The sequence below is a fragment of the Ambystoma mexicanum genome, chromosome 7p (assembly GCF_040938575.1).
Source record: "Ambystoma mexicanum isolate Mex_15411 chromosome 7p, UKY_AmexF1_1, whole genome shotgun sequence".
NCBI classification, from domain to species: Eukaryota; Metazoa; Chordata; class Amphibia; order Caudata; family Ambystomatidae; genus Ambystoma; species Ambystoma mexicanum.
The window spans coordinates 560,207,386-560,229,611 of NC_090939.1; positions in this window are offsets into that span (position 1 = coordinate 560,207,386).

Here is a 22,226-nt window from a genome sequence, read left to right on the forward strand (position 1 = left end):
TCATCTGGTAGTATACGGTACAGGGAGAAGAAAGAAAGGCTATGTCAGCACCCCTGGAGAAAATATGCTGCTTTTACGCAACCCAGCAAAAGTGTATATGCTTCCTTACCTATCACTCAGCTGTTCCAAATGTCTTGGGACATCTTCTCTCAGATGTCACTCCAGCTGCTTAATCATTTCTCAAAACGAGAAATATTGGGAAATATCTCTTTTTTTTTCTATTTCAATCTGTAAAAGAGAAGAAAAAATGTGGTTTCTATTAGCCAACACAGTACCTTTATATTGATGTTATACACATATGTGTGCTCTGATGGGACATCGACGTGTCAGAGCCAAATGGGATGCGGATCCAGACCCCTGGTAAGTGTGTGCTTCTCTACTTCATTTACATCTAATCTCATTTCTATCATTCATCGATCTCTAGTGTAGGCAGCATGGAAACTTCTGGACACCCTGGGCTTCATTACGAGCATGGAAGTAATGAAAATAGGGAGGCGAATGGTATTACCGGCATCGTTAACGGGTCTGGGCCATTATGACCCGACAACCCGCCAATACCGCCACCGCTCGTACTGTGCCCCTTCATACCGGCATGCACACATACAGGCACCCCTTCGCGGCGGAAATATCGGGATGCCGATAATAGGAGGACATCACAAGTTACGCGGGCTTGCACTTACCGGCATCCTGAAGGCGGTAATTAGGGCCTGCACGACGGCGGCAATACAGGCATCACGGACCACCTGTAAATAGCAACCTGCAGTGTAGGCAACTGCCACAGGTGCACACAATCACCACAGGTGGAGTCAATGGAGCCTGTCCCAGTACAAAAGGAGTACACCCACACACCACACTCCTTCCCACACAAAAATGATACCACTAGCTGTTGCAATCATTGGGCTGGAGGACATGCCTGTACTGTTACAACTACAGCAACAACAGCAACAACAACAACAACTACAGCTACAACAACAGGCAGCACAGATGAGACGCAGGAGGAGAAGGAGGGTGAGACAGGCCCAGCAATTTCCACCAGTGCAGCCAGTGGTACCAGGTAGGCAGCCACCAGTCCCTTGCATCAGACCCAGTCCATTCAATCTAACCCCGGAGCAGATCCACACCCTGTACCGGTTTGACCGGGACACCATCACCACCATAGTGGACATGATACACGACGACATTGTCTGCCTCATAGAAATACCACTGCCATCCCTCCGCTACTAAAGGTGGTGTCTGTGCCCCACTTTCTGGCCACAGGCACCTACCAGCACACAGTGGGCCAGCTGCATGTTATATCACAACCACTCTTTTCACGCATGCTGACCCAAGTGCTGGATGCCCTCCTGAAGCATGCAAGCACCCACATATCGCTACCACGGACTGCCCAGGAGCTTGCCGACACTAAAGTAGGCTTCCATGCAGTGGCAGGCATGCCCAATTGCGTCAGTGCCCTCGACTGCAACTATGTTGAATTGGTTGTCCCTCATGCAATAGAGGCGGTGTACCGCAATTGCAAGCAATTCCACTCCATCAATGTGCAGATGGTATGTGACTCCAGCAAGATCATCACACATTGTTGCGCCCAATATCCCAGATCTACACATGATGCCATGGTGCTGCGTAACTCCACGCTACCCCGTCACATGGAGCGACATGCTGGACGATGTGCCTGGCTGCTCGGTAAATTGCCTGCCTGGGCCATGGCAGTGCATCTGGGTGGTGAGGTGGGGGATGCATACTCCACCTGGGTGGGATTGGGGGGGATGCATACTCCACCTGGGTTGGATTGGGGGGGATGCATTCTTCACCTGGGTGGGATGGGGGGTGAGTGGACGATGCACTCAGAACTAAACACTGTTGACCTGAACATCCCAACCTGAACATGGCACATCAATGCCATACATAAGAGCAATGCCGTACATCACTGACAACATGCAACATGCAAGACACACAAGCAGGCCATATTGCATTACACAATGCATCGAAACAATCTGTGTGCATACAAACAGGGACATGTGAATGTCAACACCAGATAGCTGCAGCCATGGCCGTTATGCATAAGGTTGTCAGCTCAGATTGACACACACAAACCTCCTTGTGCCCCCATGCAGGTGATGGAGGATATCCCTTGAAGCCGTGGCTACTTACCCCTGTTCGGAACCCGCGTAACAGGCACGAAGAGGAGTACAATCGGGTTCATACCCGTACCTGTGTCGTGATTGAGCAGACCTTTGGCCTGTTGAAGGCATGGTTCTGCTGCCTAAGCAGGTCTGGTGGAGCACTCTTTTATGGCCCTGAAAAGGTGGCAAAGATCACCATGGTCTGTGTCATGCTGCACAACATGTGGATCCGGAGAAATGTACCACTGCCACCTGACGTTGACATGCATGCACCAGGTGAGGATAATGAGGATGATGATGGCGGAGAAGCAGCACCCCTGCCAATACGTGATGCACAAGATGGCCGTGCTGTATGCCAATCACTGAATGACGAATACTTCCGAACCACAGGGACGTTGATGGCTATGTGTCAGTGCTACACTGAGCACTGGGACCGTGTCGACATGGACACAGGGTGTGTGGAGAGTTGGGCACTGTGAGCTGTTATGAATTGAATGGACACACACGAAATGAACAATGTTAAGGCATTAAATGATTTCAAACACAACAGGTGTATTGAGGTTATTTACGAAACAGTGCCTTCTCCCTCCACCACTCACACACCCTCCCCACTCCCCCCTTAATCCCCAATGAACACCCCATACCACCAATAAACAACCCCTTAATCCCTCATGAACACCCCATACCCCCAATAAACAACCCTTAATCCCCAATGAACACCCCATACCCCCAATAAACAACCCCTTAATCACCAATGAAAACCCCATACCCCCAATAAACAACCCTTTAATCCCCAATGAACACCCCATAGCCCCAATAAACAACCCTGTAATGCCCTCTATACCACTTCACCAGCTCCCCCTCACCCAATGTCATCCCACACTATTTTTTAGTGTCCGGGGCAGCATTACGGTCTGCCTTGCAATCCGCCTTGTCATTCGCACAGGGCTGGAGGGGGTTGGAGGATGCAGGTGTGGACGAGGAGGTTGATGCAGATGGTATTGCCACCGCCGTTGCTGGTTCTTGACGCTGCATGTGCTGTAGCATGCTCGTCAGGACCTGCATGACGGCCCCGAAACTGTCACGTATCATGACAGCACTGGTGTTTATTGCCGCAATGGTCGCAGTATTGGCCTGACAGATCTCCCTGCATGTTGGCACACAAGCTCTATCATTGCATCCTGCCTTGCCTCCACCCTCGACAGGTGCCTCTATGTCAGTGTGGGCTGCTGAGGCTGATGGTGCTGGGGCAGGGTGGGCCATTGCAGGGCTGGCCTCCGGGGTGATAGTGATGTCTGAACTGTGCAGTAGAACTGCAGAATCCAGCATGGGGCTGGAGAGTGAGGCCTGAGTGGCATGTTGGAGCATGGACGGGGGGCTTGGGGTGTGTGGACATGCCACATGGATTGTTCCTTCTAGATCCACGTACTCCTCCGCTCCTACATCCACATCACTGAGTGGGACTGTGGCTGCTGCCTCACCCACTGAACTTGTGGCAGCGGAATGGGTGTCACTAGCCTCGCCTTCCGCTGTTGTTGGCAGCTCTGTGGTCGCAGTCTCATCCGCTGCTGTGGGTTCCTCATGTGCCTGCATGGCCTGTGCACTTGCCCTGGCCTGCACTCTGGGACGCGATGCTGCCCCAGAGGTGGGGGAAGAAGAGATGCAGGGCATCAGTGATGGTGTTACATGCAAGATGCATGAGAGGGTGCTCTGGAGTTTTTCATTTCTCATGATTTGCCATCTTACCAGTGTGTCATGTCACAAAGGGTAGTTTCAAGGGGGGGCATATTGGCATTAGCCGTGGCGTCTCAATTCGGCACTGATGCGTGCCAGGTGGTATGCCATTGTATTGGGGTTTGTGTGATGTATGACATGCAAATGCTGCCTGTTTGTTGGGTGTCTGTTGGTAATGGGATTGGCACACAGCATGCCTTTCAGTGTGGCAGGGTTTGGGCCTCCATCTGGACATGGATCTGTAAATGTATGTATGATGAGCCATGCATTGCCTTGCCTAGTCTCAATTTCACGTCACTTGTGCTACATCATGGTTTGGCCTACTGGGGTTTGCAGGGTCACTCACCTCCATCTCCAGATGTTGCGACACCCGTCTCCATTACCCCGAAGCCCTCTATCGACTCCATCTGGATGGTTGTGCTGCAGGTTTCCTCCTAGCGCGTGAGTTTCACCGGGGAGTGCCCCCCCTGCCTATGGCCATGGCCTCCCTACGATTGCTGGCCAGGATGTTATGTTATGTTAATTAAGCTTATAAAGCGCACGGTCGCCGAGGCATCATGGTGCTGAGGAGAGAGAGCTAATCCCACAAAAGGTGGCCAGGAAAGAAAATTAGAACAGGATGGTCTTAAGAGCTCTTCTGAACCCGAGATGATTTGGGGCGGTTCTTAATGTCGGGGGGAGGTTGTTCCAAAGTCTAGCTGCAGCAATAGAAAAGGATCTGCCCCCGATCCTTTCACGGTTGAACTTAGCGACAACTAGAAGATTGGCGGCGGAAGAGCGCAGAGCCCGTGTAGGGACATAGCGGGTACATTTTGCTTGCAAAAACTCAGCTCCTTGGCTATGAACCGCCCTGTGAACAATACACAGGGACTTAAAAAGAACCCGCTGACCCACCGGAAGCCAATGCAGTTGGTGAAGTACTGGGGAGATGTGGGCACCATAAGGGGTGCCCGTAGCTAGCCTAGCCGCCAGGCTTTGCATGCGCTGTAGCCGCTGTATTAGACCAGTTGGCTGCGAACAATACAGGGAGTTACAATAGTGTAAGCGTAAAAGCACTAGGGCAGCCACCATAGGGGGGAGGGAGGGTTCTGGTATCATAGGTAAAGCCCTCTTAAGGAGCCTGATCTGGTGATGGGCGGCTTGGCAGACAGCCGTCACTTGATTAGACAAGAGAGGGTGGCGGAAAGTATGACGCCCAGATTTCTCACTTTGTCAACTGGGCTTGGAAGTGGGCCCAGCGAGGAGGGCCAAAAAGTTGCGGTCCACAGTGAGGAGTCCGGAGGGCAGTCCACCCCCATTACCTCTGTTTTGTCGTCATTAAGTTTAAGCCAGTTCTGGTCCATCCAGTCCCCTACGGCTCTCAAGCAGTCATGAAGACACTATGAGACCCAATCCTGGTCTTGATCTAGGCGAATCAGGATTTGGGTATCGTAAGCATAAGAATAGCAATTGAGGCCGTAGGAGAGGATGAGACAGACCAGTGCCCAGATGTATATGTTAAACAGAATTGGCGAGAGTGAAGATCCCTGCGGGACACCACAACTAAGAGAGCAGGGAGAAGAAAGAAAAGGGGGCATGGCCAGAGTTTGGGTGCGATCTGAAGGGGAGTAAAGAAATTGGACGAAAATTAGCAGGGACCGTGAGGTCAAGTGTGGACTTCTTAAGAAGGGGAATAACCCTAGCCGATTTGAGCTCCAGCGGGACCAGACCTGATTGGCATGAATCATCAGGATGTTCCAGACCCTGAGACTGAGGTCGTCCCATCTTTTTTTGCAGTCTTTGACTGTGCGTGGGGTGGTGCCTACCGCTGACACCTTGCGTGCTACCTCCTCCCATATTTCCTTCTTCTTCAGCTGCACCTCCCTTTAGAGGTTATGGGTGAAAACTTCATCGGCAAGGGCAGCCAGGGTCTCTGCGAGCATATTTAACTCCTCATCAGAGAAGCGCTTCTTGCGCAGGCGGGGGTTGGTTATATGGGTAGCCTTGGACATGTTGTATACAATGGCCCTGGTCTCTCCTCTGCAGCACTGGTGGATTGGGAGGATTGCAATAGATTGTGTTTTTAAAGATGGCCGCCGGTGCATTTCGCGTTCCGACGCGATGATGTTACTTCAGGGTCCGGTATTACGAGCCTGGTATTTACATGATGTTATTACCAGGTTGGTATTAAGGGGTTGCTCCTTGGCGGAGGCGGTATCGGCAGGTCACGTGATGCCACTATCGGGGAGTTGGAGGGCCTTTAGCGGCATGGTGGTATGGCCATTACCGGCACGGGGGTTCGCGCGTGCTTGCGCACTCATAATCAGCCGCTATTAGCGGCGTCTAATGAGCACGGGGCCGCTAGTTCCTCCATGCTGGTAATGACCCCGTTTTTTTCGGGATTCTCGTAATGAGGCCCTGATTGCACAGATTGTGGTCGCATAGTGTATACTGTTGTGCCAATTGCACATGCTGTTTAATGTCTACCCCAACCGTGCTGTCTTTACCAAGCCCCCAAATTACTCCATTCTACGTTTGCGTGTGCCCAATCTTGTTGTTTATTGATGGTCTCAAAAAAGCATTAAAGTTGAAATGGAATGAACTCTCTTAAGCGTTTTTAATTTATTTACAGTTATATACAAAATTAAGAACAAAGCAAACTGTGAATAGTAAATACATATAACACATAAAAAAAGTATGTATACATTGAAACAGCAAAGGAGAATAAAAAAAAGAAAACTAAAAAAAATCATTAAACTTACCCCAGATCTTATCATACAAGGTCAATTTGCATTTCAATTTATAAATCATTTTTTCAATTCTTGAAAGATTGTGCATCTCCTCGACACATTCATCAAATGAAGGAGGAATCCGGCTTTTAAATGAAGGAGGAATCCGGCTTTTTCAACCTCAAAGTACCAATCCTTTGCCCACAATGGCACCCCTAAACATCAATTTTTTATGGGCAAAGCAGAGATCAGACAACCCAGAATCATCTCCAAGGATCATTGTCTTGTAATCCAAGGTGGACCCCTCACTGGTTATCGTGTCACATACATCACATACTTCATTCCAAAAACCACTGACCCCTATACAGCTCCACCTCATATGTTCTAACATCCTGTACACATCCCCAGAATTCATCACTGTCTATTAGTCCTTTTTTGTGTAAGGTTTCCGGACACCAGAAAACTCGATTAAGAATTAAAAATATTTTGCCAGCAATCAGGTTCAATCTCAAAGCCAATCCTCTCACTCCAAACCTCCCGCAGTCTGTCATTACCTTGATAGTTTGACACAATCAATTTATAAATTCTACTTGCCAGACCGCCCTCCTTTCCATTAGAATTAGCAAGAAAAATGTTCATATCCAGAGTGTTCGACCAATCATCACCTAGAGACTTCTTCAGACGCCCATAAGCAGAATTCGACAAGCTTCCAAAGTCCCATCTCTCTCTCATCTCATTCGCAGTCAGGCAACATCCTTACCGAGATTGGAAATCCGTTTAAAGCCAGCAAGATACCAATCAGGCCAAAAAACAGTTTTGGTGTTGTCCCGAATCTAAGGACTCAGCCAAATTGAGGCCTGCTGACATTTAAAAGCATCTTTGCCCAAAAACACCAACAACTCACTCGAAGATGTGCGTAAAAATGTCATCACCAATGATCTACTACCAGTATCTTTCGTATTAGTAGTTAACAAAGCTTCCGGACCAAGCGCACCAAAGGCATTCGAATCTGCCACCGCCCAGCGGTCCAAACCCCCACTCAAAAAAGGAATGAATGAATGAGATGAAAAGGCCAAGTGATAAGCTTTAAAATTCAGAAACCCCAATCCACCCTGATGAACTGGAAGTTGTAATTTCCAAATACTAAGTCTCAGTGGTTTCTTATCCCATAAAAATTCTTGAATGAGACGGTCTAAATCTTTCCAGTAACTATTATTAATTCTCAAAGGAAGCATACTAGCAATGAAATTAACTTTGGGAGCCAAATTCATTTTAAGGGCGTTTACCGTACCCCACAGTGACAGATTAAGAAGAGACGTTCTATCCAGATCCATTTTACATTTTTTACTGATTGCACACATGTTCTCATCAACCCTATTTGAAACAGGAGACGTCAGCCAAACGCCCAGATAGCGTAATCGCGTATCATACCATTCAAATCCCAATCCTGTGACTAGAGTTTTATCACATCGATGGGAAAGAGGCAAGACCTCTGACTTTAACCAATTAATCTTATAACCCGATGGTTCCTGATAACCAGACAATATCCGCATCAGGCAGGGTGGCGATTCATCCAAATACCAAAGAACCAACAAAAGATTGTCCGCATATAACAAGGACTTCTGCGTAACTCCCCAACAGCTCACTCCATGTAAACCAGGTTCGTTTTTGAGATAAATAGCCAATGGTTCAATCGCCAAAATAAATAAAAGTGGCGAGAACGGACACCCCTGACGCGTGCCTTGTTCAAGACCGAAGGGTTCTGGCTTGACTCCATTCTTTTTAACATCCGCAGTCGGATTGGAATACAGAAGCTCAATCCAAGAGATGAACTCATCACCAAGATTCATTTCCCTTAGAACCGAATATAAATAGTCCCAATTGACTCTGTCAAGGGAAAGGACAGCGGCATCACAATCAGTCTAATTAGATTTTTCCATGGTATGTAACAATTTTTGTATATTGCTAGACGTGCGTCTATTTTTCATAAAGCCAGATTGTTCCTCATCAATTAATTTAGGAAGACACTTTTCTAATCTTGAGGCCAAAACCTTAGCCAAAATTGTGTTATCAGTGTTGATGAGACTGATGGGATGGTAATTTGCTGGATGATTGCTGCCCTTTCCTTTTTTTAGAAAAAACTGAGATAGAAGCATGACATGTACTCCTAGGAGTTGCCCCACCCATTTTGCTAGCACTAAACATGTCTTTCAAAAGTTCCAGGGCCAAATTTGGAAGAATTTTATAAAATTCACAAGGAAGCCCATCCGGACCAGGGGATTTACCAACATTCAGTTCCGAAATTGCATTATTTACCTCGTCTATCGTCAGTTCAGTATCAAGAAGCCCACGTTCAAAATCCTGAATCTTAGGAAGCTTAAATTTCCCAAAGAAATCCCTCCCTTTTCCTGTAATGCCGGCCTCATTACAATATAATTTCATGTAAAAGTCCCAAAAAACAGAATTTAATTTTTAGGGTCAAATGTAATCCTACCTTCCAAATCAATAAGAGAAGCAATTGCAGATTCCGACACTTTCTTTTTCAACCTGTATGCAAGCCATCTATCGCACTTCTCACCCTTTTCAAAATATGCACATCGAGATTAGAACAAACTACGCTCTGCCCTAAGTGACAAAATATCATCCATTTCTTTTTTAAGTTTCTACAAGATTGTCAATTTAGTAGAATTAGACAGATCAAGCATCAACTCCTTAGATACCTCACTAATCTTTAGGTCAAGTTCCAGTCTGTTTTATTCTTCTCTTTTCCTTTTACCACTTGACAGTCCCAGACAAATCCCACGTATACAACATTTAAAGGCTCCCCACATGCTCAGTAAACTGATCTCACATGAAGGATTCTCATCAACAAAAAAGTTAGGCTCTGACTCAATTATGTCTAATATATCATCATCCAATAAAATAGAAGTATTCAGTTTCCAAAAAAAGATCTGCAACATTGAAATTTAAACTTCAAGCACATTGTCACTGGGACGTGATCGCTCACCAGTATATTTCCAATATCACAGGAAACAAAGCTTTCTGTCACCACCCCGCTGGTCAAAAGCATGTCCAGTCTAGAATACACACCATGAGCACCTGAGAAAAAACTATATTTGCGTTTATCCGGCTTCATAAGACGCCAATTGTGCTCCATCAAAAGTGACATAAGTGCCCGATGATGATAATCCCTCCGAGACACCCTTCTGACATGGCTTCTATCAATTAGAGGATCAGCAATATTATTAAAATCTCCTCCAAGAACAATATTAGGTGAGTTCAAATCCAAAAGAGTCTGTGCCACTGTTCTAAAAAAAAAAATATCATCTACTGTGGGTGCATACACATTGCAAAGAGTCAATTGTTCCCCCTGAATCTCAACCAACAAAGCAATCATTCTCCCTTCTTTATCGGCACATTCTCTCAAAATCTAAGTAGGTAACTTTTTGTGAATTAAAATGGCCACTCCTCTGGATCTCGCTGTAAAAGAAGACCCAAAGGCAGAGGCGACCCAATCATTCTCGAACTTTGAGATCTCATCAGCTAAAATATGTGTTTCTTGTAAAAAAGCAGATGTCTGGTTTCATATCACCCAACATTGTAAACACTTTCTTTCTCTTGATGGAGTTGTTAACTCCATTTACATTCCAAGACATTACACATAGATCGTTAATCTCACCATTTGGCTTTGAAGCCATTATTTCACTTTTAGCAGAAAAATTAAAAACAGAAAAGAAAAAGCAAAACATTAAATAACCAAACAAAAAGAACAGTCAAGACTGTGAAGTCTATTCAGCCCAGAGAACACTAGACAAAACATTAAAAAACAATCTCTAGGACCTCTCCCAAGTCCCATATATTGCCCCAATAGCCATAAACTTTCCATTGCAAATAACTAAAGATAAAACCAGCTTCTAAATAAAAGAAAAACAAAACATCAAACCTAATCACTAAGTGTGCCTTAATCAGTGCTTAATTTGTTAAAAAAAAGAAGTGCCAGGGCCCAAAAAATCTTGGCCCCCTAATGCCGGCCTCGGCGCCAGCGGCCACCTCCCGCAGCACGAGTGGCCCGGACCGATTTAGTGCTAGACCTACAGCAGCCCACCACCAGCTCATCACTCTGCTGCCTTCATGTCACATGTTTGGCACTGCAGCAACTGCTGGCACAGGCTAGTAGTGGGATGAATGGGGAAGGAGCACACATGTGTTGAGGACGTATACCCTCACCTCTCTGCTTAACATGCAAGTGTGCACCTCCAGGGTTGCACCTGGGCTAAAATGTAGGAGGGAGAGAGGGTGGGTGGCTAACCTTTCAGGGAGAGACGCTAACTTCAGAGACAGTGGAGGAGTGGCAAGCCTACCTATGTAGGGGCATCTAACTTCATTACTCATTGTAATGAGACTATTCTAGTGCAGCTTCAATGTTACAATCAGTTAACTCTCTCCTTTAAGTCTGAACGCACCCACACGTCTTGCACATCCTGAAGGTCCTAGAAAGTGTGAAAATGGCAGATGGTGTGCAATGAAAGACTAAATATCATAGCATAACAGGACATTTCAGAGTCTGGGGCAGTACTCTGGACGGCCCAAGCAACTTCAGTGGCTGGGAGCAACAGGGGAGAAAATGTAATGTTGGTTCTACCACAGTTAGTCTACTATACATACTAGAATCTCTGGTGCACGTACTGGCTGGTGAGACTATGTCTGCCTGTCAAATGAAGTGTTACGACTCCAAGACTGGGGAGGGGAGGGCCAGTGCAGCAATGATGCAATTCTATGTGACACTATTGGAGCCACTAGCAAAGGAGCACCAGCGTATACTAATGTGTCTCTACATTATTAAAACTATCCTATTGTAATGGTGTAAATGTAATCACTTATAAGCACTCCAGTTTTTGCAGTTGAAGTCAGGGTGAAATTACATTATTTGGCCAGGATCACACACTTATGCCTAACAGCAAAGCAGGGATTTTAATCCACTCTGCAATTTGGGAATGACCACCTTCTTCCACGCTTTACATGGAACAAATATTTAAGTTTTGGAAGTCAAGACCTACCATAATACTGTCCTATAGAGTTTACTTGCAAAATACACAAATTGACAACATGCAAATCCTTATAGCAGCATGTTAGACCAGAATAATATCAGTGTACCTTTATTTTCCACATCCTGAATGGAAAACTATAAGATGCAAACGGCAAAATATCTATTTACCCACTTTATTTTCAGAGCTTTAAGACACACAATAAATTAAGTTGCGTCATAAACAGACTTGCAAGGTGACTGGTGACCTTTCAGTTGGAAATTCACCATCATGCAGCATAAGAAAGGCCAATTATGCTGCCTGCTGATGAGAAAAGAAAGGTGTTGCCGAGTTCATTACGGCACTGCAGAACCAGGGACACAGCTTGTGTGTCTCAGGGGGGCTGTGACTCCAGGAAACGGGCAATGCTTGATCATCAAAGCATTTTTCTGATCCTGAACTGTTAAAGGACACATGATGCGTCTGTCCATAATAAATGCATGGATGGCATGCTAGCTGTGCCCAAATATATGGCACTATTGCCAGTTCTAACAATTTCATAATATTGGCCACAATATGTTTCAGCAAACCACAGTAAAGTACATGTTGATGATACCTCCATCCTTAAGATATGCCAGCATGGCCATGTAAAACACTTGCTCCTGCCCTGTGTACCCAAATACATTGCAATATTGCTAATGCAAAACACTTTCCTGATATCGTCCAGAATATATGTCAGACATGCTACTGAAAAGAGCATGTTTGTGATGCCTCTGTCCACTACATTTGGCAGCATGGCCCCTAAAACACTTTCTCATGCTGGCTGTGCTGTGCCCAAATATATGCCAATACAAAATACTTTCCTGATATTGTCCACAATATGTCACCCATGGCCCTAAAATGTACATGTTTGTGATGCCTCTGTCCATTATATATGTCAGTGTGGCCCTGCAAAACACTACCATGCTGACTGCCCAAATATGTGCCAGAATTGCCATTTAAAAAGATTTTCATGATCGTTCGACAAATGTTCCTGATGTCAATGCTGATACAAGCCACGCCAAAATTGCAAACACACACACATGCATATGTTACACTTGCACATACAAACACTGTCACTTACTCACACATACACATACATACATGAACACAGACAACACATAAACATGCATTCATTCATACTTTTATTAACATTGAGCACATGTAAGCATGCCAGCCCTTTTTGGAAAAGTCACACTTACTTTAAATCCACATGGAAATAGTTTCATAACTCTCTACTCTTAGTTCGTGGGAGCTCCAGATAGTCTAAGACCTGTGTATAACGCTGCCAAAGCTCTGAGGAGCATCCACAAGCATCGGCATTTCTCAGATTTTGGTTCCAGGGCACCTTTGGGCTGAGCACTTTGGGCTTGAGGACGTCGCCAGTTTGCTTACCTTCTCCATAAGTGCAAGCTCAGAGGTGAGCATGAAATGTAGTTTAAAAACCTGGCAGGTGACAGGGAAGAACACCCGGATGTAGAGGAGGGACCCAACGTGGGTGACAACCCCTTGTCCCCCCGCCGGCCAAGTCAATAGTTGTGGCTTTTGCGTAGTGAAAACCTTTCACTACGCAAAAGCCGCAACTATTGACTTTCACTGAAAAGCTCCTGTGTTCAGACACACACGCGCACCCGCATAAAGTGGGGAAGCTGAGGAGTGGATAGGCAGTAAAAGGGCAATAACAAATAGAGGGACAATGGGGCAGATTGTTGTAGCTGTCTCCTCTTGGGGGTGCTATCCCACAATAGCATGTTTTAGCGGCTGCCTCGTATTAGTGCCGGGTCACACTACTACAGTAGTGTCTGTGTCGAATAGAACACCATTCACCCACATACAGAAAACACCTTAAAAACTTCCATAGTATTAAAATGAAAAACGGGCAACAATCCCCTCCCACCTGTCCCCGCATTCGTCACCCAGGACATCACCAGCATCCTATCAACCAATGCCCTTATGGCCGGTGCATGCATCCCTGTGTTCGGCATATGCTGGCTGCTCCCCCACACTGCAGACGAGTCTGGCGGTCCGGGGCCTCTACACTAAGGATCATCTATGCATCTAATTGTGTGTGTGGGGAAGGAGTCCTCGGCAGCTTTTATGGGCCTGCGGGCTGCAGCGGTGATAATGATTTAATAAACATGTACACACGGCAATACATTCTCTCGAATGCAACGTTTAAACAAATCTAGTTTAACATTCTGAAAGGTGTTCATAGCTTACCTTACCTCTTGGAGTCGTCGGAGCAGGGAGACTGTGATTCAGTTCTGGGGTGGGCCTGGCTGGGCCACACGAACGACCAAACAGGCGGCCCGGCTGAGGGCAGCAACTAGGCCGCGGCGCGCACCACACATGGGCTGGCTCGGGGAGGCTCTCAGGAAGTGACGAGTGACCGCGCAACGCCCTAACACTGTGTGAACTTCTGAGTGAAGGAGGTGCTGTGCCCATCCCCCATCCCCACACGTGACCATCTTTAATGTAATTGGCTCAGAAGAACAGCCAATGAAAACAGTACATTTTGTGTCACTATACAGAATGTATCAAATACTGTATAGTAACACAGAATTTTCATTGGCTGTTTCACTGTGCTGTAGTCAGGCAGCCTGCAGGGGCTGGCCCAGCCAGCCATATGCCTGCAAGCAGAGAGCAACTCGAGACAAGATCACAATACACAAACAAATAAAACAATTACAAGCCCTGCGCCGGCCGCATGATGTTCCGGTGCCCAAAATAGACTACCGTTGTTGGCCACCGCCAAACACTGGCACAAATTAAGCACTGGCCTTAATGGAACCTAAAAGTCAACATACCCCTGTCAGTAACTCTGCAACCCCAAACTCCCTAAATCCCCAAAACAAAAACATATGGAACCTATTCAATTTACTAAATTTAAGAGCAAGTTCAAGACAAGACAAGACAACCCATATCAGAGCGAGATTACTATAACATTCACTGGACGGATCTCTAGTACATGTAGGGGTTATAACATTAGATGTAAAAAACATGCTTATTGACCATCCCAAGCCTAAACAATCTCTCATTAACATATTACAACGTTCTGAAACATAAATTTAAAACACACTTGGGTATGAAACAGCCCAATACATTTGTAAATCAGAAGGATGTAAGAGATTGTAGGCAATCGTGAAACAGACTGTAATGTGACTAAATATGTAGCATTACCTGCAGTGCCCCAAGAGAGTAATAGTCATGCATCTACAGCTTGACCTAGAGGTATTATAGATGTAAACAAGCATAAAAACATCAAGCAAAAGTAGGAGGGAAACCGGTTAGTTCACCATAAAGCAAAACATTCAGCATAGATACATCTCCTCGTGCCATGTGACCATATTGAAATGACATGTCACAATATGTTCACCATGTCAATATTCAAAGGAGAAAGGACAAGAACCTTGTAGTCAGCGGCGAGCTCAACTTTCACAACTTTTTTGTTTTTTTTCTTTTTTGAAACCAAGTCCAAGGGTCAGTGTTGATGAAAATGATGTTCATTTTATTGAACGAAGCACAATAAGCGGCAAGAAAAAACCGTGTACATGGTGGGAAACGCTCATATGAAATGGTGGAGCAATTGTACAATGTATCACCATTCATCTGTTTAGAGTTACCTCCACGAGCACAAGTTGGGAGGAGGTGGAGGTATGACTGACCAGAAAGTTCCGAAAACATGCCCCATTGGAAGCGTCCAGTCATTCCACAATGCTGCAGTTAAAGCACAGAGTCACGCATATCAGAATAATAGAGGGTAATACAAAACTCCCAGAAATATGGCTCTGACATAGGCAGGTGTCATCCAACGTTAAATTGAAAATGAAGCTGTGTGGCTCGGATGAAGACTGCCCGGCATGCCACAGGTAAGGGTGACAGCGATGGCCCAATGGTGCAGGGACATTGCTCTTCGGGCAGGCTGTAGCAGCAGAAATCCCAAGCAGCTCGGTCATATCACATCCGTTCCCTTTGTATATTGTTCCGTAGATGAAAGGACATCCGGGGACTCAGCAAAGCAAGTTCCGGGTCAGATGATCAGCGTGTCGTGGGTCCCTTACTCAGAAGCGGCGTCTGTTATTAAGGGTATAACCGCGCAGCCGGAAACATTGCAGAAATTAATACGTAGCTACTCAGAAATTGTGCATTTCCTCCATGCATAAAAAGTCCACTCCTCAGAACCAAACAAGTGGAATACATAGTGAATCCATCAGAGTTAGAATCACTAACATCATCGAAGCCAGATAGAACACTCAGAGGATCACGGGAGCCCAGCACAGCAGAAAGAGTTTCCATTGTTATTGTTCGAATATCACAAACGTTAACTGACCATTTCACAAGCGCCATTAATGAGGGAATGGTAATTAAAAATATACAAACCAAATTGAACAGGGGGACACATGAAAAATAAGAAACATCCCTAACCGAGGGGAGCAGTTATAGGCATGTCCCTCTTTTGCTGTTCTAGCCAACACAAGGCTTGTGCAGGGTCTGTAGTGCTCTTCTCACCGTCTGGCAACACAATTGTAAACACACTACTTTTGTTAAGAAAGGCCTTCAAGTGAAGTTGTTTGGCCAAGTCTTTTGCACTCTTAAAGGATTTCCTCAGAAGTAGAATTTCTTTGGGAAAGTCTGGATAAATAAAAATAGGTTTACCTTTGTTAGAGGCATTTCCTTTCAGTCTAGCTGCATTCATCAAACACTCCTATGATCTTTGATTCAAAAAGGATACAAGAATGTGTCTTGGCTTGACTCCCATATGCTTACCAATTCTATAGACGTTATCAATGTCACCCGATGTAATTGAGGCACAATTGAAACTTTCCTTAAACACTTGAATAATCAAGGATGACAAGTATTCATTACCAATAGAGTCTTCTACACCAACCAGTCTGATGTTTTTAGCCCTCAGCCTCATTTCCATCTCCAAACGCATTTCGTTTTCTTTCTGTAAATCAGATTTCAAATTGTTGTAAGCCTGAAAGCTGCCTGCAATTTCAGAGCTCATAGATGAAGATGATTTTTCCAAATCAGTCACTCTTCCATCTAGTTGACCTGTTTTTAAGTTGAGATCAGTCAAGGTAAGTTTAACTTCGCAGACATCTTGGGCCACCCGGAGAAGGATTTTGTAGACATTCTGGATGCTTGGCATATCACCCATTACCACAATTTGTTTAGGTTTCCACAACTAATTTCACATGTTTTTTTTATATAAAGAAGGAGTGTGGAGTGGGGACGCCTGAATGTAAACATGTGACAAATAGAGTATACCTAGTTTTCTCATCTCAGTGATCTGGCCATTTTTTATGATAGATCATGTGAACATTAAATGGTTCCACTCCACTGAAATATTAAGCCCCCGATTTACTGTATCTAGTCTGTAGATACACTGTTGCTTGAGTCGATGCATCTGTTCAGCAAAGTTACCCCCACGGGGGTGTGGCTTAATAGTCTGTAGAATGAACCAGAAAACATCACAGTCATTATGTCCAAGATCAAAGTAATGTTCGACAAGGGGTTTGTCCTGAACTTTAATTGTGATGCAAGATCGATGTTCTGATATGGGCTGTTTTACCAGTTGGGTGGTCTTCCCCACATATAATACGCCACAAGGGCATTTAATGATATACATGGCATGTTCAGCTTGACAATTGGGGTGGGTTCAAAGTTCCCACCTGATATGCCCTTGCTTGAGTGTTTGTTTAGTGTCAGTGAACTGACACGCCACACATTTCCCACTTGTGTAGTGTCCTGTAATTGGGGGTAAACGATCAATGTTGGCTCTTCTTGGGTGTATCTATACGTCTGTACCAGTTTCTGCTTCAAATTCAAGTTTCTTTTTTTTTAAATGCATACATAGGTTTCTTGGCTAGGGTTCTACAGTGTTTGACCAGATGCCAATTCTTCTGGATGATATTCTTGATGGTATTACTGATAGGACTGAAAGTTGTAACACAAATCAGTCTGTCACTGGTGGTCTTTGTCTCCAACTCTGCAAGAGGACAGCAAAACGCCCACGGCCATGCATGTGCACTGGGGACAAGGAAATTCAAAGGGAAACACAGGTTCCGTGTGACAGTTTAAGTCAGCACTCAATGTTTACATAGGGCAGGCGTGGCTCTTCAGGTCAGACCTCCATCACCCATTATGGACTAGCAGTCCCCTGATATACTACCAGTGTATGGTGGACTATCCAAGCTACAATACCCTGCAGCCTCCCCTTCCACCTCCTCTGTTAAACCCACACTACTTGTACTGCACTCTGTTGCTTCTTATCTCGGTTTGTGCCATGTAAACACACATTTTAATTCAGATATATTAAGGCTGAATTATGTTCACCTCCCTCTTATATTTCTCGGCACAAGGAAAATTTAATTTAATTCCAACTCAGGTAGAATTACATATTCACAGCTGATTCATAACACTGATTGTTTGCATATCATTATATTTTATAACACCTGATTGTTTGTCAAAGGTTTGAAAATAACCTAATGACAATAAAGAAAAAAAAAATAACCTCTGATTAATAACACCACTTGTTTCGCTATTGTAGTTGATTTATAATATGTTCATATTGAATTAATTGAAAAGATTTTTATTCGGATATCCGCACTGGGTATCCATTTCCTTGACAGTTTGGAAAACGGCAAGCGTATGCTTAAAAGAAAACATCTCATGTTAGCGGCTGTATACACATAATGTACACGCATAATGGCAAGTGTTTACTACAATCTGTCAACATGTGAACGCTTGCATAGATCAACACTCAGGTAGCAATCCTTTATGCCAAGTCGCATCTGTATGTTAAACGGAAAGTACTGAAATAGTGCAAAGAAGAATTGAAAATGCATATGAAAATACAGTCTAGTGGCCTGATTTGCAAACGTTTTTTCCAATGGGACTTTCCCATGTTATAACATGTTTTTAAATAAGGGCTTCATTCTCGTATTTTTACATTGTTGCAAGCTTTTACTAACTTTCTTTAAGCATTACTTTGGGTGGACACTCGCTGGCCCCTATGGCAGCTATGCTTTGTGCATGTCAACCTGGATGTTCGTATTTGTGTGGGGATTTCGGAAATACAAGTCTGACATTATCTAAAAAAAATATAGTATACAAAACTAACATAAAAATATATCGACAGGCAGGAGACGAAGGTCCTCATTACAGGTCAGGCGGAATGTGTTAACGGACTCCGCTAATGGTGGCGGGCCTGTTAACACCATTGCGCCTGATTACGAGGTCCCCTCGCAGGACATGATAAGGACGCCTGGTAAAACCAGGCGTCGTTACCGGGTCCCTGGAGGGGAAGAGGGAGCTAACAACGGGCCGGTCGTAATCAGCCCGTTGTGAGCTCCATCCCCCATTCCCATTGAGCCCTATGGGGGCTCAATGGGAATGGGGAAGGTCTGGGTCTGGGTACCTGGAAGGAGGAATTACCGGGCCCTCCAAACTCGGAATGGCCCGGTAACTCCCCATTCAGGGAACCCGGACTCGGTTTTGATGACAGCCATGCTGCCAAAGCGTCATGGCTACCGCCAAAGACGTAATGAGGCCCTAAAAATCGCAAATTCTTCACTCAATTTGGAATGATGTGCTATTAGATTAAAATCGATGTTCATATTACATTATTACAGAATGTGCAACATTTGAATACCAAGATTATCGCCAGACTTTCACGAAACAATGTGACTTTTTGAGCGGAAGCTTTTTTGCTGTTACGAGGCGAAACAAAGGCATTGAAGAAACAGGTCTGCCCGTCACAAAAGACATTGGGCCTCATTACGACCCAGGCGGTAAGTTACCGCCTGGGTCGTACCTTTACCACCATGGCGTAAACTACGTTTACGCCATGGTGGTTGGCGGACTTACCGCCCCATTCCGAGGTTGGCGGGGCGGTAAGTCCCCAATCCCCATTTACCCTTCCCCATTCCCATTTTTGCCCCATAGGGCATAATGGGAGTGGGGAAGGCGTTAATTACGCCACCGTAAATTACGCCACCGTAAATTAACATCAAGGTCCCTTAGTGCCATGGATTTTAACACCTGCTAAAAGCAGGTGTTAAAACCTCCATGGCGCTAAGGGACCTCGGAATCAGGTGGTAAGGGTCGGCGCTGTTTACGCCGCCGTAAACCCCTTACCGCCTGAGTCGTAATGAGGCCCATTCATACTTGCACTCTTCGGGTACTGATTTTCAAAGCCTTTTTCAATGGGGTTTACGCATTCAAAAAGCCTTTTGTAAATCAGACCCTTTGTGTCCTTGTGACAAACGTTGCTGAAAAGCTGACAAGATGCCATGTGACCACAGATTGGGAGAAGCATATCGCTCACACATTTCACTCTGACAAATGCACGATGTAAGCTCCTGACATAAAGACTGAAGTAGCGCACCGTCAAAAGTTATCTAACCCAGTATCTAGATACTAAGTTCAAAGTGTAGCTATAACAGATCAATCATCACATTACAAAGGGAATGCATTCACAGTGCGCTTCTTTTATCATGTCTTCCGGCAATACGGGAAAAATTGACAGCAAAACTGTGAACAAGGGAAGCATTTTAATCTCGCTGTTTTCGTTGTCACCCGGGACGTTTTGTAGACGTTTGCAATGTGATCTCATAGCTCCAGGAAAATACCCACGTCTTAAAAAAGAAAGACTGAAGCGATCAGGAAGTGACACCTTTCAAATCTGCCTGAATTGATTTGCCGGATACAAAACAAAAAGAGATTATTAAGCACAGATATCTCCCGAAACGATCTTCGAGAGCCTTGAAAGACCGTTCTCTGTCCAAGGGAATTACCGAGATTTGCTGAAAGATTAGCTCACGACCATTGCACAGAGCTGACTCCTCGAAAGGAAGCTGGCAGATTACACAATGCAAAGCTCGTAGCCGCAGACTGTCTACTGAAAGGTATCCTGTTCATTGGTGCAATGCTTGTCTGTTGGTAAAATACTTTTAAGTAGAAGACTCTCAAAGGAGGGTCGTATATGAGCTCGTAGGGATCTGCCCCAGCTCCAAAGCATTATCGCACAAGAGAATGTTCAGAAATACTTTATATTTCAATTATGTGCAAAAAAACACATGCAAGCAGTCATTCCAAGAGGATGGTGAATGTACAATTCTCTAACTGAATATTTAGGTATCAAAGATGCCACCAGGAAGGAAAAAAGGAAGGACTGAGAGCAGGGATGTCCTTTGCACTGCGACCACTGAGGTGTCCCTTGCTACCCATGTGGTCTCCCCTGATACCCCTAAAAAATAAAACTATATCTTTGTTTTAATTTTTCTTTCAATGTAAGTTAATGGGCTGTGGCCAGTTCCATGTGACTCTTTGTTTCTGGAGTGCCTGATCTTTTTGTTCAGGCCTCTTAAAAAAAACAGCGGGTTCCACAAGTACAAAACTTTGAGCAGTGACCCGAAATAAGAAAGAATAGGATCCACAAACAAATTTTATCTTTCCGGAATTCTTTACAATAATTGCTAGACTCATTAAAGGTTTATTTCAGGCACACTTCAGGGGGTGACCCACTGATTAATAGTCTGTTGTTAAACACCTCAGCTCAGACTCTCATCCTTCTTAGGTTGATAAATAAGTACCAACACAGGTTGGGTGTATATTTGTTCTATATAAATTGCTTACGCGTAAGTGCAATATAATAACACATCATCATCATTTGGCCTTGGACATCTGCTTGCATTCACAGTCATTTGGTAATATGGGCCTATACACACTGATATTGACGCTTGTATGAAATGTATATACCATTATAGTGATATCGTAACCATATTTTTCATTGTGTATTTAGGAACAATGCTATGCAATGCCACTTCCTGTTTTGTCAATGGGTGCGAGGTCGTGTTGGATCACTTCCTGTGATGTCACTTTGGGGTGGATCTAATGATATCACTTCATGCAATGTCATCTCTGTTGCTCTCCATTCTCCCTTTTTTCTTCCCTAACACCATCCTTTTGGAATTACTGCTTGCACATGGTTTTTTTCACATAATTGAAATATTAAAAAAAATTACATTTAGGGCCTGAATCATGGAATATTTTGCACGCTGAATAGGGTCTTTGTGTGCCATTCCAGATGCAACCCCCCCCCCCCCCGATTCATGGAACTGACTTTGCTGGACTTTTCGGGATACTGCAGGGACTTTACACTGGTCTGACAAATCTCTGTGTGCAGTCAAGCGCGTTGGGCAAGATTCCATGCAGAGTGTGGGTCAGGCCTGCAAAGAGATTTAAATAGGGGGTGGAACATGCATATTCCCCATTCTCCACGCAGAATGAGGAAGAACAAGGTATAATGTTGGTGTGATGAGGGACAGCCTGCATAAGGAAATCGCATGCTGTGCACCACGCAAAACCATGCATAGGAATGGCTCTGACAACGCAACATCACGTCGGGAAAATCAGCACGCAAAGCTCTCAATCACACCGCCATGTGAAAGCAGATGCAAGGCCCCAATCACATAGGAATCACTGCATAAACGTGAGATCTGATCAGGAATTTAGGGGTGCATGCACATGGTTGTGGTGCCAATCGCAGTTAGTGGTGCCCGTGTACTGCGGGTTGCCTCGGAACTCACCAATGA